At 45.3% G+C, this 15,878-nt stretch overlaps 1 long non-coding RNA gene across 1 annotated transcript in view; it reads right to left on the reverse strand.

The window, feature by feature from the left end:
• Window positions 1-14,879: 14,879 nt before the first annotated feature.
• LOC140396762 (uncharacterized) overlaps window positions 14,880-15,878 on the reverse strand; it is a 217,309-nt gene continuing 216,310 nt past the window's right edge. Inside the window, exon 4 of the long non-coding RNA XR_011936628.1 lies at window positions 14,880-15,431. This is a non-coding gene — a long non-coding RNA (uncharacterized lncRNA). The remainder of the gene's footprint in view (window positions 15,432-15,878) is intronic.

A 15,878-nucleotide genomic window follows, 5' to 3' on the forward strand; every position in this document is an offset into this window, starting at 1 on the left:
ATAATACACACTTTAAACCACCTTCCTGCCTGCCGGTACACTCCTGTAACTTTGAAACCTTACTCATGACCTCACTACTCTCAACCTCCTGTATACTGGAGCTACAATTTAGGTTCCCAAGCCCTGCTAAACTATTTTAAACCCTCACGAAGAGCATTAACAAATCCCCCCCCCCCCCCAGAATATTGGTACCCCTCTGGTCCAGGTGCAGACCATCCCGTTTGTAGAGGTCTCACCGACCCCAGAATGAGCCCCAATTATCCAGAAACCTGAAACCCTCCCACCTTTACCATCCCTGTAGCCACGTGTTCAACTCCTCTCTCTCCCTATTCCTCGTCTCGCTATCACGTGGCACGGGTAACAACCCAGAAATAATGACTCTGTTTGTCCTAGATCTAAGTTTCCACCCTAGCTCCCTGAATTCCTGCCTTACATCCCCCTCCCTTTTCCTACCTATGTCATTGGTACCCATGTGGACCACGACTTGGGGCTGCTCCCCCTCCCCCTTAAGGATCCCGAAAACACGATCCGAGACACCACGCACCCTGGCACCTGGGAGGCAACACGCCAACCGTGAGTCTCTCTCATTCCCACAGAATCTCCTATCTATCCCCCTAAATATGGAGACTCCGATGATTAATACTCTACTCCTCTACCCCTTCCCTTCTGAGCAACAGGGACAGACTCTGGGCCAGAGACCTGTACCCCATGGCTTAACCCTGGTAAGTCCCCCCCCCCCCAATAGTACCAAAAGCGGTATACTTGTTACTGAGGGGAATCCCTGAACTGACTGCTTCCTCCCAGCCCCTCTCACCGTCACCCATCTATCTTTATTCTTCGGAGTAACTACATCCCTGAAGCTTCTATCTATGACCACCTCTGCCTCCCGAATGATCCGAAGTTCCTCCAGCTCCAACTCCAGTTCCCTAACGCGGTTTCTGAGGAGCTGGAGATGGGTGCACTTCCCACAGGTGAAATCAGCAGGGACACTGACGGCGTCCCTCACCTCAAACATTCTGCAGGAGGAACATTGCACTACCTTCCCTGTCATCCCCACCAGATTAAAAAAAAGAAAGAGCTTACCTGTTATTCACTCCCCTTCTCAGCAAGCACTCACTCAGCAACCTCTGCGCCCCGCACGATAACACCTGAGGGAAAATAAATAAAAACTACTTACCAGTCACCAGCCAATCCCTTACCTGCATACTGTGACGTCACGGTTCATCTTTCCATTTCTACCTGCCCTCGAGCCTTCCTCTTGATCCTTACAGCGGTTGTTTTTTTTTTTCGTTAGAGGAGGGAGTAGGGAGGGAAACACTGAAGAAGTGTTTTAGCGAAGTGAAACGGATGTGCAGAGTGATTGGCCATCCACAGTAAAGATTAGGCGGTTAGGACGAGAGAAGGTGACCTTGTTTGTGTAATGTACGATATCTGTGTAATTAGGAAGGTCGGTGAGAACGGACAAAACAAGGGAAGAGAGGGTGAAGTCAAGATAGTAAGAAATGGGTTCGGTAGTGCTTGGGCAGGTGGAAGTAATGGGTCTCCTGGGACAGTATGTTTCTGGATTTTTGGGGAGAAGGCACATGCAGGACGTGTGAGGCTGCGGGGCGATGATGATAGCGGCTGTTGGCGGATGATCTCCAGAGTCAATGAAGTCAGTGAAAGTTCTGGAAACAATTACATCATATTTGGGTGGGGTCAGTCAATGTCCTGCCGTCGGGGAGAGGGGTGTGGCAGAATGTGCCTGAGAGTTGACTTTAACCCGCTGTGAGGAAGAGGTCTGTACACCAGACAATAATGGCTTTACTTTAATGAGCTGCTTAGGTCACAAAGTCAGGATTGGATATTAGGGAGAGTTTTTGACTAAGTGCAGAGGGAGACAGAAGAGAGTGGGCGAGAGGGGCAGTGAGGTGATGATTTCAATGTCGCATTGAGAGGTCCCAATCAAAAGACGAAGAGCGGGTAGGCGGTGAAAGTGTGGGCGCAATGGAGAGGGAGATGACTGAAGGTGGACGGATTTGAGCCATAAATATTCATTGAATAAGCAGCGAGAAACAGCTGAGACTTTATTATCTATTCACTAATCATCATCAGAATATTACCAAAGAATTTTAAGGCAGCAATCGTTTTATATTATTCTTGTCTTTAAACAGGAATGAAGTAATTCCAGAAAATTATCTCCCAGTCGCAACGTCAGTCGTCAGAAAACATTGAAATACAATTATGAGGAAATAAAATCTAGTTACACAGAGTATAATAAATAGGCAGCACATATTTTAAAGTCAACACAATTCCTGGCAGATTTCGTTAAATTATTTAAAATTAATAAATTAAATTAAAAACTATTAGAAATTATAGATTTGATTAGTATGATAAATGTCCAACAATCTGATTTCTAAAAGCCTTCAGTAACATCCGACATAATAGGCTGATTAGGAATCTCAGTAAAAGTGGAGTTAGGGGACACGACAACAGCATGGGCAGCAAGTTGGATACACACACATACAACAGTGAGAGGGCAAAAAGGATTTAGTCTGATTGGTAAAAAGTGGGAAATGGTGTTCCACAAGGATCGACACTGGCATCACTCTCCTACACCATTTACACCAACAATATGGAACCGGGTAGCAAAATGATAATCGTGGAATTTATAGACAAAACAAGTTGAGAGTGACAGCGAATTCTGAGGAAGAATACAGCTAAAAACAATGTCACGTTAATCATCAATTAAAGACTTGCAACGTGTGTATTTCAATGATAAATTGATTCCCTGATAACTCTGCGTCCGCTGCTGAATTTTGATCTGAACAATAAATCTCCAATCACTCCTTCGAAAACATGTATCTGAATTGATTGGAAGGGTGTCTGGGTTCAGCTGAACAGGTTCATAAATCGTTTGAAGCAGCAACACAGTTTAGAAACCCATTAAAATGGCACAAACTTTGGAGTTCAATTCAAGATTAATAGAAATGAGAAAATATCACAAAAGCTATTAAAATAATGTACTGTTGTGAGTTTTAATAATTGTCAGAGCGGAGATGGTATCTGTTTTTGATGAAGCAGTTCAATGCAAAACAGAGATATCGAGATATTTCACTTCGTATATTAAAGATCAAACATCCTCATAACACAGTCAAACTCGTCCTGCCCCAACGTAAAACGCAGAGAGAGAGAGAGAGTGAGTTCCATAGACTGGAGTGACCACTCACTAATAAAATGCATTGTATCAAAAGAGGACGAACTTATTTTAGTCCAGATCCTGACTCGCACTCATTAGTACAATTCTACACTGACAGTTACTTCCAATAATACTTCTTCACTGCTGTCAGATATTCCACTCTGCCGAGAGACCCGCATTCTCTACAGTTCTACACTGACAGATATTTCCCATCATACTTGTTCACTGCTGCCAGATATTCCACTCTGCTGAGAGACCCGCATTCTCTACAGTTCTACACTGACAGGTAGTTCCAGTAATACTTGTTCACTGCTGTCAGATATTCCACTCTGCTGAGAGACCCGCATTCTGTACAGTTCTACACTGACAGATATTTCCCATAATACTTGTTCACTGCTGTCAGATATTCCACTCTGCTGAGAGACCCGCATTCTGTACAGTTCTACACTGACAGATATTTCCCATAATACTTGTGCACTGCTGCCAGATATTCCACTCTGCTGAGAGACCCGCATTCTGTACAGTTCTACACTGACAGATATTTCCCATAATACTTGTGCACTGCTGCCAGATATTCCACTCTGCTGAGAGACCCGCATTCTGTACAGTTCTACACTGACAGATATTTCCCATAATACTTGTTCACTGCTGCCAGATATTCCACTCTGCCGAGAGACCCGCATTCTGTACAGTTCTACACTGACAGGTAGTTCCAGTAATACTTGTTCACTGCTGTCAGGTATTCCGTTCTGGTCAGAGACCCAAATACAGTACAATTACACACTGACAGATACTTCCTGTAATACATGTTCACTGCTGTCAGATATTACACTTTGGTGAGAGACCCACACTCAGTACAGTTTCACAGTGACCGTTATTTCCAGTAATACTTGTTCATTGCTGTCAGATATTACACACTTGTTAGTAATCCACACCTGTGTGATTTCATTCTTTCTGACACTAAACTAACCTTCAGAGAGATTGCCTTCACTGAGATCCAATCCATCATTACACAATATCCACTCAATATAATAACTTCAGTGCTCACAGATCCCGTGAGTTACAAACAAAAGTTTATTGTTAGTTGATAAAGATGATTCAAACCAGACATATTGAAAGACATTTGACTTAAGTGAATTATATCGTTGACCAGGTGTCTGTGTAACAGTTCGCATGAAATCAGCGAAAAACATTTTCAGTCAGAGTTTGTAATCAGAAAGTCGCTCGCACATAGAATTACACAATAGCAATGATGATAGTCACTTACCAGGAACACCCACAATAGCAAGGATTGGGTAGGCAATTTTTTCAACCATATCAATTGGACGATGCATTTTCAGTGTGAAGTGGTGTGTCGCTTCGTGGTGCTGGCCGTCTCTCTTTCTTAATCTCTGAGTTATATATTCCCAAAACCTTTAATTAATACCCCGTGGAATCATCTCAGCGATATTCAGGTTGCAACATCGTTTAGTTTAGTTTTTATAGTTCGGAGCAAACAGGTGACATGGGTTTCAATAAAATACATTTTTTGAGTGAGTGAGCACGTTGCAAATACTGGACTGTTTTGATAACATTCTTCGGCTCATAATAACAGAAAGGATGCTGTCCACTCAAATGCCATCAGTCCCATCACTACATCTCACATTGTTGCAGTGATTTCAGTCAATCGACAGTGTCCATTCAGTGAATCAGTTCTAAATTTTAGTGTGTTTCTGTGGGTGGTTCCACTGCACTCTTGGGTGTAGCTGTCTCTGTAACTGTGACCATTCAGTGATTCAGTTCCAATTGTCAGTGTGTTTTTCTGGGTGGTTCCACTGCACTCTGGGGTGTAGCTGCCTCTGTAACTGTGACCACTCAGTGATTCAGTTCCAATTGTCAGTATGTTTCTCTGGGTGGTTCCACTGCACTCTGGGGTGTAGCTGCCTCTGAAACTGTGACCATTCAGTGATTCAGTTCCAATTGTCAGTGTGTTTCTCTGGGTGATTCCACTGCACTCTGGGATGTAGCTGCCTCTGTAACTGTGACCATTCAGTGACTCAGTTCCAATTGTCAGTGTGTTTCTCTGGGTGGTTCCACTGCACTCTGGGCTGTAGCTGTCTCTGTAACTGTGACCATTCAGTGACTCAGTTCCAATTGTCAGTGTGTTTCTCTGGGTGGTTCCACTGCACTCTGGGGTGTAGCTGCCTCTGTAACTGTGACCATTCAGTGACTCAGTTCCAATTGTCAGTGTGTTTCTCTGGGTGGTTCCACTGCACTCTGGGATGTAGCTGCCTCTGTAACTGTGACCATTCAGTGACTCAGTTCCAATTGTCAGTGTGTTTCTCTGGGTGGGTCCACTGCACTCTGGGATGTAGCTGCCTCTGTAACTGTGACCATTCAGTGACTCAGTTCCAATTGTCAGTGTATTTCTCTGGGTGGTCCCACTGCACTTTGAGATGACGTTGCCTCTGTAACTGTGACCATTCAGTGATTCAGTTCCAATTGTCAGTGTGTTTCTCTGGGTGGTTCCACTGCACTCTGGGATGTAGCTGCCTCTGTAACTGTGACCATTCAGTGATTCAGTTCCAATTGTCAGTATGTTTCTCTGGGTGGTTCCACTGCACTCTGGGGTGTAGCTGCCTCTGAAACTGTGACCATTCAGTGATTCAGTTCCAATTGTCAGTGTGTTTCTCTGGGTGATTCCACTGCACTCTGGGATGTAGCTGCCTCTGTAACTGTGACCATTCAGTGACTCAGTTCCAATTGTCAGTGTGTTTCTCTGGGTGGTTCCACTGCACTCTGGGCTGTAGCTGTCTCTGTAACTGTGACCATTCAGTGACTCAGTTCCAATTATCAGTGTGTTTCTCTGGGTGGTTCCACTGCACTCTGGGGTGTAGCTGCCTCTGTAACTGTGACCATTCAGTGACTCAGTTCCAATTGTCAGTGTGTTTCTCTGGGTGGTTCCACTGCACTCTGGGATGTAGCTGCCTCTGTAACTGTGACCATTCAGTGATTCAGTTCCAAATATCAGTGTGTTTCTCTGGGTGATTCCACTGCACTCTGGGGTGTAGCTGCCTCTGTAACTGTGACCATTCAGTGACTCAGTTCCAATTGTCAGTGTATTTCTCTGGGTGGTCCCACTGCACTTTGAGATGACGTTGCCTCTTTAAATGTGACCATTCAGTAAGGAGTTTTTAGTGGTTTCAGGGTGACCATGAAAAGCAAATTTCAATTATTCGAAAATCTGGAAATATTTGAAGTCCAAGTAATTGATTACAACCCTGAATCTGCCACAGCTCCTCAAACAAAGAACACATTCTGAAACGTTGCATCATCTCAGAAAACTCGGAGCCTGCAGAGATACAAATCATCACCTCATCGAAAAGCAGAAAAGAAAATTTGTTCAGCTGTGAAAACTCATTCACTGCCTCTAACTGAGAGACACATTTAAATTGAAGTAAGGTTAGTTTTGATATGGAGGAACAGAGATGATCTGTTGGAAGATAGGGTGAGAGTTAATGAGGGTAAGAATCAGGGTGTTAAAGAAATATGATGAGTGTGAAAGATGGTGATCGAGAAAAGCGTGATAGGCCAAGTGCGTGAGAGAGAAAGAGGGTGGGAAAGAAAAAGCGTGAGAGAGAAAGAGGATGAGAGAGACAGCGGGTGGGAGAGGAAGAGGGTTGGAGAAATACATGTTAACACGAGAGAAAGATGTTGATTCTGTGAGAGAAATGGAAGGGGAGAGGGTGAAGACAGAGCGGGCAAGTGGACGAGGCAGAAAGATGGTGTGGGAAGTGTGGTGTGTAAAATACTATCATAATCCTAGTGAGAACTCTCCGTTGCCATAAATATAATGAGAGTGAGCGACAGAGAAAGGTTAGGATGTGAGAGAGGTAGAGTGTGAGAGAGGTAGAGTGTTTGAGAGAGGGAGAGTGTGTGAGAGAGGGAGAGTGTGTGAGAGAGGGACAAACTGTGAGAGACGGAGAGAGTGTGAGAGAGGGAGAGTGTTTGAGAGAGGGAGAATGTGTGAGAGAGGGAGAAATTGTGATAGACGGAGAGAGGGAGAGTGTTTGAGAGAGGGAGAGTGTGTGAGAGAGGAATAGTGTGTGAGAGAGGGAGAAACTGAGAGAGGGAGAGTGTGTGAGAGAGGGAGAGTGTGTGAGAGAGGAAGACAATGAGAGAGAGAGACAAGGAGTGTGAGAGGAGGTGGGAGTGTGAGAGAGGGTGTGTGAAAAACGGAGGTAAAGTGAGAGAGGAAAGGAGTGTGAGAGAGGGAAAAACTGTGAGAGACGGACAGAGTGTGAGAGAGATAGAGTGCGAGAGAGCGAGAAAGGGTGAGAGACGGATTGAGTGTGAGAGAGGGAGAGAGTGTGAGAGAGGGAGAGTGTGTGAGAGTTGTAGACAATGAGAGCGAGACAAGCAGTGTGAGACGGGGTGGGAGTGTGAGAGAGGCTGTGTAACAAAGGGAGGGAGAGTGAGAGAGGATTAGAGGATGAGTGAGGGAAAGAGTGAGAGAAGGAGAGAGGGACAGAGAGGTAGGGAGTGTGAGAGAGGGGGAGAATGTCAAAGGGGGTGGGAGGGTGTGAGACGACTGGAGCATGAGAGAGTGAAGGAGTGTGAGAGAGGGAGAGAGTGAGAGAGAGGGACAGTGTGTAAGGGAGGGAGAAACAGTGAGATGCGGAGAGTCTGTGAGAGAGGGAGAGAGTGTAAGCGACGGATAGTGTGTGAGAGAGGGAGACTGAGAGAGGGAGGGGTGTGAGAGAAGGAGAGAGAGGGAGGGTGTCTGAGAGAGTGGGAGAGTGTGAAAGCGGGAGAAAGTGTGAGAGAGGGAGAAACTGTGAGAGACGGAGTGTGTGAGAGGGAGAGTGCGAGAGAGAGGGGGAGAGTGCGGGAGAGGTAGAAACTGTGAGAGACGGAGTGTGTGAAAGAGAGAGAATGTGTGAGACAGGGAGAGTGTGCGAGAGAGGGAGGGTGTGGGAGAGGGGGAGTATGTTAGAGAGGGAGTGTGTTAGAGAAGGAGAGAGTGAGAGAGGGATAGAGCGAGAGTGTTTAACAGAGGTAGAGTGTGTGAGAGAGGAAGAGAGTGTGTGAGTGAGGGAGAGAGTCTGTGAGAGAGGGAGCGTGTGAGAGAGCAAAGAAACTGTGAGAGAGGGAGAAACTGTGAGAGAGGAAGAGAGTATGCGTGAGAAGCAGATTGCGTGAAAGAGAGAGAGTATGTGAGAGAGGAAGAGAGTGTGTGAGAGAGGGAGCGAGTGTGAGTGAGGGCGAAAGTGTGAGAGGGAGAAACTTTGAGAGAGGGATAGTATATGAGAGAGGGAGAAAGTGAGAGAGAGTGAAGCGTGTGAGAGAGAGAGTGTGAGAGCGGGAGAGTGTGTGAGAGATAGGGAGAGAGTGGAAGAGGGTGTGGGAAAGGGAGCGAGAGGGAGAATGTGTGAGAGAGGCAGAGTGTGTGAGACAGGGAGTGAGTGTGAGAGAGGGAGAGTGCGAGAGACAGTGGAGAGTGCGGGAGAGGGAGGAAGTGTGAGAGAGGGAGAGTTTGTCAAAGAGAGAGAATGTGCGAGACAGGGAGAGTGTATGAGAGAGGGAGAGTGTGTGAGAGTGTTAGAGAGGGAGTGTGTGAGAGAAGGAGTGAGTGAGAGAGGGATAGAGGTAGAGTGTTTAACAGAGGGAGAGTGTGTGACAGAGGTAGAGTGTGTGAGAGTGGAAGAGAGTGTGTGAGTGGGAGAGAGTCTGTGAGAGAGGGAGTGTGTGAGAGAGGAAAGAAACTGTGAGAGAGGGAGAAACCGTGAGAGAGGAAGAGAGTATGTGAGAGAGGGAGAGTGTGTGAGAGAGGAAGAGAGTGTCTGGGAGACGGAGAGAGTGTGAGTGGCGGCGAGGTGGTGAGGGAGAAACTTTGAGAGACAGGGATAGTGTATGAGAGAGAGAGAGAGTGAGAGATAGAGAGAGCGTGAGAGCGGGAGAGTGTGTGAGAGAAGGAGAGTGTGTGCGAGAGGGAGAGTGGGAGAGGTTGTGGGAGAGGGGGAATAGAGGGAGAGTGCGTGAGAGAGGGAGATAGGGAGAGTGTGTGAGAGGAGAGTGTGTGGGAGAGGGAGAGAGTATGAGTGAGGGCGAGAGTGTGTGCGAGGGAGAAACTGTGAGAGAGTGAGAAACTGTGAGAGAGGGAGTGTGTGTGATAGTGAGTGAATGAGAGAGAGGGAGGGAGTGTGAGAGAGGGGAGAGAGGGCGAGTGCGTGATGGAGTGAGAGAGTGAGAAAGAGGGGGGAGTGTGAGAGAGGGAGAGAGTTTGAGAGTGGGAGAAACTGTGAGAGGGGGAGGGAGTGTGCGAGAGGGAGAGAGTGTGAGAGGGGGAGATACTGTGAGAGGGGGAGGGAGTGTACGAGAGGGCGAGTGTGTGAGAGAGGGAGAAACTGTGAGAGGGGTGCGATTGTGAGAGAGGGAGAGTGTGTGAGAGGCGGATAGAGTGTGAGAGAGGGACAAGTGCGACAGAGCGAGGGGATGTTTGAGAGGGAGAATGTGTGTGAGAGAGGGAGAGTGTGCGAGAGAGGGAGAAAGTGGCAGGAGGGAGAAACTGTGAGAGGGGGAGAAACCGTGAGAGGGAGAGTGTGGAAGGGAGTGAGAGTGTATGAGAGATTGTCAGATTGTGAGTGAGGGAGAGAGTATGAGTGAGGGCGAGAGTGTGTGAGAGGGAGAAACTTTGAGAGAGGGAGACTGTGCGAGAGAGGGAAAGAGTGACAAAGAGGGAGAGTGTGTGAGAGAGGGTGAGTGTGTGAGATAGGGATATTGTATCAAAGATGAAGAGAGTGTGTGTGAGAGGGAGAGTATGTGAGTGGAAGCGAGAGTGACAGAGGGAGAGTGTGTTAGAGATGGAGAGTGTGAGAGAGGGAGAGGGTGAGAGAGGTAGGGAGTGTGTGAGAGAGGGAGAGAGTGTGAGAGCGGGAGAGTATGTGAGTGGGAGAGTTTTCGATGGAGAGAATGTGAGACAGGAAGAGTGTGTGAGAGAGGGAGAGTGCGTGATAGATGGAGAAAGTGAGTGAGTGATAGTGTGTGAGAGAGGGAGAGAGAGAAAGTGTGTGAGAGGGGGTTGGAGTGTGCGAGAGGGAGTGAGTGTGAGGGAGGGAGAGTGTGTGAGAGAGGGAGAGTCTGTGAGAGAGGCACAGAGTGTGTGCGTGAGGGAGAGAGAGTGTGAGAGAGTGAGAGAGAGACTGAGTGAGAGTGTGAGAGAGAGAGAGAGGGAAAGTGTGTGAGAGGGGGTGGGAATGTGCGAGAGGGAGTGAGTGTGAGGGAGGGAGAGTGTGAGAGAGGGAGTGTCTGCGAGAGAGGCATAGTGTGTGTCAGTGAGGGAGAGAGAGTGTGAGAGAGGGAGGGAGTGAGAGAGGAAGAAACTGTGAGAGGGGGAGAAACTGTGAGAGGGAGAATGTGAGAGAGAGGCAGAGTGTGTGAGAGAGGGAGAGAGTGTGGGATGGAATGAGAGAGTGTGAGAGAGGGAGATAATGTGAGAGAGGAAGAGTGCGTGAGACACAGAGTGTGAGAGAGAGAGGGAGAGAGTGTGTGGAAGGGAAATGAACGTACATGAAATAATGCTGAAATATGCTGGTTTCAGCCTTATTATGAAAATACATTGTCCTCCGAAAGATAACAAAATGTGTACTAGAGTTGTTTATAGCGAAGGGCAAGAACATACGTGCTACGTGTTTCATCGTACGTACTTTCCAAGGTCTATTTAATATAAACTTGCCTGATTATAAAAAACATGCTGTCTGCAATCAAATCTCAGAGTGCGGTGCAATGGCTTTGCAGCTAGAACACTCTCTCTCGGCGAATATATTTGTGTAAATAAATTTCCTTAAATCGAACCTCGAGGAATTTGTCTTTATTATGATTTCCACGACAAATTGGCGTCGTCGTTGCAGTTTCCCTAATTTAAAGGGACGTGAACCTAGAAACGAATCTCTAAACAGGACTCTCTCAGCTGAAAGGGAGAGAGCTACAGCGCGACCCCAGCTGAAAGGGGGGTCTGCGGCTCGGCAGCCTTAATTACTGGCCAGTGACTCATGCTCGGAGAGTTATCTTAGTTAATAAATTAATGATGGCTGCATGGGAAGAAAAAGGTGCCTTAGAGACTGAAATAAATAAAAAAATACTTCGAAGTTCGTGAAATGATAAACAGCGGTGTGCACTCCCTGTGGTATTTGTAAATGATTTCCGATTTGCGCGGTTGTTGTTATTGTTATATATATGTTCTAAAGTATTTTGCAGAAGCAACGATGAGCACTAAACTCGCCGCTTCCTCACAGGTCGTCCCAAAGCCTCGGTAAAGATATCCGGAGCGAGAAAGAAGGTGAAGTCCGTAAAGAGGACAGATAAGGGAGTCAAAATGAGTACGAAAATGGAAAGAAACAATCGTAAAGCAACAGATGAGGTTGGTGAACCTATATGTCCCGCATAGGAATCTAATGAAGCTGACCCCCTTTCGGAAAAAAAAACATGAGAGTGAAAGTAAATGGAAGATTAAGGTAAAAATGTAACAGATGGGTTCCTGTCGAAAAAGGAATTCAGATTTGTGTACGAGATAAGGCTGCTGGTTAACTGTGATATTTGTGAGCTGTGAGAATCTGTGTGTTTTGTTAAAACCAATTAATTTTAGTCAAAGCATGAAGTGCTAAGTGGGTTGTATTTTTTTTATCGTCTGTCATTGTGAGTCAGAGTCAGAGATTATAACTTAAGTGATGCGTGTTGATGTTTCTCCAATGACTTGAAACATTGGAAATTACGATCAGTTTAAAAGAAAGAATGTGCCCTTACGAATAAAAGTAATTGAATACGAATCAGTTTTTATATTATGTGAAAAGTCGTAAATGGCATCATGCCAAGTTCTCCGCCGCTTAGATTCTGCAGGAAACATTAACCATTTCAGCAGACAGTTGACCTTTTCTGAATTGACAAAGAAAAAATATACGTCTCCAAGAATAGCTAATGCCGATAAAATCAATCATTGGAAATTTACTTAAATGTATGCATCCCAGGGGACGTTTTGCTGCTTCTGAAATACTCTTATGGTGCATCTTGGTCAGCTTTGAGTGATGGGATTGCAGTCCGACGGCATAAATGGCGGCTGAGTTCCCAATAACAATGATCATTTGAATGAAGGAAATGAGTCCCTCGAATACTGGTTGGAAATAGAGGGAAAGAGGCTGTCATGCAAGGGGGCCAAGGAGTATTTAACCCCCAGGAACGATGTACCGCAACTAGCGTCACCTGACCCTATTAAGCAGACATCCACTCTGTAACTTAGGAGCGGTAATACATCGCATTGATAACGGAATGTTTATAGAACTGTCTCAAATACGAGCTCACCAGCTGCAAAATGTAATAACTTGTGAGCCTGCGCCCGATCGTTAAAAACTGCAGGAAGTCTTAAAAAGGATTAATGACCCTTGGGCACAGTTATTAAAACACCTGATATAGTCCAGACGAGAAAATCTAGTGACCCATTGTACGTGTTGGTGTGCTCATGAGGATGAGCGCGCATCCAATTTACAAACATAAAGTCACTAAGGAAAGCAGACCAAATTGCATATCACTCGTTTATATTTTTCGGTGTTGTGAGATTAGGAATGTTAGTACAGTTGAGCCATAGTCAGAGAGACATTTTTAGGATGGGTTTAACTTCAGAACCCCATTTAACATTGGCTGGAAAACATCCCGCTGAGGCAAAGCAAATAGGAGAACTGATCAAAGAGGCCAAAGGAAAAAAGTAATCAGTGGGGTTTACCTAGAAATGGACGGACGAAATTGCCTGATAAAATTTTATGGCAAACAGGAGGGCAAAGTGACCTGGAAAGAGGAGCAATGGCCGCTACATTTGAAAGACAACAACCTCCCCGAGAGAGCCTGCATTTACTCCCTTCAATCCTGACCGAGGTACTGCCACATCTATGGGCCCAACATAAATAGCATGCTGGAGAAGTACATTCTGCCCCTGCGCATAGGGCGCAGATACAGAAGAACATTGCCCTGCCCTGCTTAAAACTATACACGTTGGCAACGGAAGCAGAAAACGTGATAGAGGAAGTGAACAATGCACTATTACAGCAAGGGGTGCTAAAGAGAACACAAAGCCCCCGTAACACCCCTATACTCCCCATTCCAAAGGTAGGAAGACCCAACGAGTGGTGGTTTGTGCAAGATCTTAGAGCCATCAATAAAATTGTTGTCACTATTGCTCAATTGACATAAATGTAATTTTGTCTTCTATACCATTAACAACGGATCCTTTCTCAGCCTTTTTCTCCATACCATACCCAGAAAGTCAATATATATTTCCCTTTACATATCGGAATTAACAGCATTAAAAGAGACTTGGACGAATGCCAGTTGTCTGCAGGACCAACATTCCCTCAATATACTGACAGCCTCAGAGGGAGGGCTAATTTGTCAACATAATACCCTTCTGTTATTATCACATCTTGTAGAAAGAGGGCATAGGGTCTCAATGGACAACCTGCAATTCTGTCAGGAGGCTGGTCAGTATTTGGGCTTTCAGCTGCAGCAAGGACAGCGGAGGCTTGGGTCTGAAAGCGGACAGTCTGCAGCAAGGGTTCCAACACCACGCACGGAAAAGGAAACCTTTACCTTCCTCGGAATGGTGGGCTATTGAAGGCAGAGGATCCCGGACTGTAGAGAGATGGACGCAGTATTGCGCAAGGCTACCCTACAGGATGCCCCTTCAGTTGTTACCTGGATCCCAGAGAGGGAGCAAGCATTTCGTAATTTGAAACAAGTTCCTGCGTTGGAAATTTCTAATTTCAGCAAGCCCTTTATTCTTTATGTGAATGAAGCAGGGGGATTGCAACAGGGGTCCTGGTGCAAGAGCATTGAGGAGTGAAAAGACCGCTTGCCTGTTACTCGGTAGCCTTATGTACTGTGGTCAAGGGTATGCCTTAATATGGGCAGATGAAGCATCATTACAATATGTCCAGGCCGTGTGTGAAATCGCTGAAACAACACCATGAAAAGGTGCGGCAGACTCAGATGCAGCCAAAAGAGGGAAATACACACCCTTTAAACCTGGAGAATGTTTATGTGAAAGCAGTTGTTATGGGCGAGGCATTTTCAGAACCCCAAAATGTACCATGGAGTTCAACCAACCTCCACCTTTAATGTATTTCTTGCTTTTCAGAGCTCACGGCTTGTTCCCTAGGTGTGGAATTACAATTATGGACACGTGGGTTTTTAAACACAAAACAATGTTTATTCCATGAACTCAACTAAACATCTTAAATAAACATTGGATCTCTTAACACCCCTTACTTCAAAGATAACTCCGAAAATATTGCAACAGTAAATAATTCCTCAAATTGTTCCTTCAAACTTCCAAGAGACTTAACACCTTTAAACAGAATCACATCAGGATAAAGGCTTTACTATTACGAGTTTAAATCACCCAAATGATCCAGAGATTGTCTTTCATGGCAGAGATGCAGCTCACTGCAAACACAGACACTGCCAAGCTATTTTTAAACTGCAAAACTGCAGCTCTCTGGAAACACACACACACAAGCTGCTTTTCCAAACTGAATCTTCCAAAATGACTGACCTGAGCTCAGCCCCACCCATTCTCTGACATCACTGTTTTCTTAAAGGTACATTGCTTAAACATCCATGTCTTAAAGGCACTCTCACATGACACCTCCCCCCGCCCCCCAGAAAAAAAAATAAACAATGAACTTCAAGGTGGTTTTATTTTTCACGTTTGCACCATCCACTAAGAAATGCAGACAGTAAATGTACATTTTCATTTTTTTAAAAAAACAACACCCTCTAACAGATATAATAATATAGTCCATTTTTCTTTGCTGTTCTTCCTCCAACCGAAATCCTTCTCGATTTCGGCATTTCGCTTCAGAATCATATAATTTAGGTCAATCTGACCACAGAGCTCCTTGCAATTCTCCAATACAGGAACATTGGTTACCACAGCTTTCAGGCAGTCAAATGCCTGTTGAAAGTCCGCTGTCCCTTGAAATTTTTGACGTTTCTTTAGCAAGTCCATCAGTCAAGTAATCACTCCACAAACCTTCTGCACAACTGTTCGACCAAAGCAATTCATGATAAGAATTCGCATTATTTCCCTTCGTCTTGAGGATAACGGAAACTCCGCAAGGAAAGTGATTCGGGCTTCTCCAAATTCACGTTCGGCTAGGTTTATCACCAAACCCGCCTACTGAAGTCGATCGAAGAACTCCATACGATGTTTTAAATGTTCTTTCCATGTCTGGAAGTTAGAAATAAAAGAAGATTATCCCACTTTCTCAATGCAATCCTTCAATGGTGTGGCAGGATAAGAGTCCATTCATGTAACTGTATTCACCTTTCTGTAGTCCAAACACAACCGTTGGGTACCGTCTGGTTTAGGTACCATCACTATGGGTGAGCTCCAGTTGCTGCAACCCAGTTCAATTATGGCATTTTTAAGCATACTTTCAATCTCTTTGTTAACCTATGCCAATTTTAAAGGATTAAGTTTATATGGATGTTGTTTGATAGGAACAGCATTTCCCACATCTACATCATGCATAGCCATTTTAGTACATCCCAATTTATCTCTACAAACTTGCCCATGTGATATCAATAAATCTTTCAGGTCAGTTCGTTTTTCCTCTGGACGGTAACTTAACAATTCATCCCAATGTTTAAGAACATCCTCTTTTTCTAATTTGGT

Source organism: Scyliorhinus torazame, chromosome 20 (genome assembly GCF_047496885.1).
Source record: "Scyliorhinus torazame isolate Kashiwa2021f chromosome 20, sScyTor2.1, whole genome shotgun sequence".
In the NCBI taxonomy this organism is placed as follows: domain Eukaryota; kingdom Metazoa; phylum Chordata; class Chondrichthyes; order Carcharhiniformes; family Scyliorhinidae; genus Scyliorhinus; species Scyliorhinus torazame.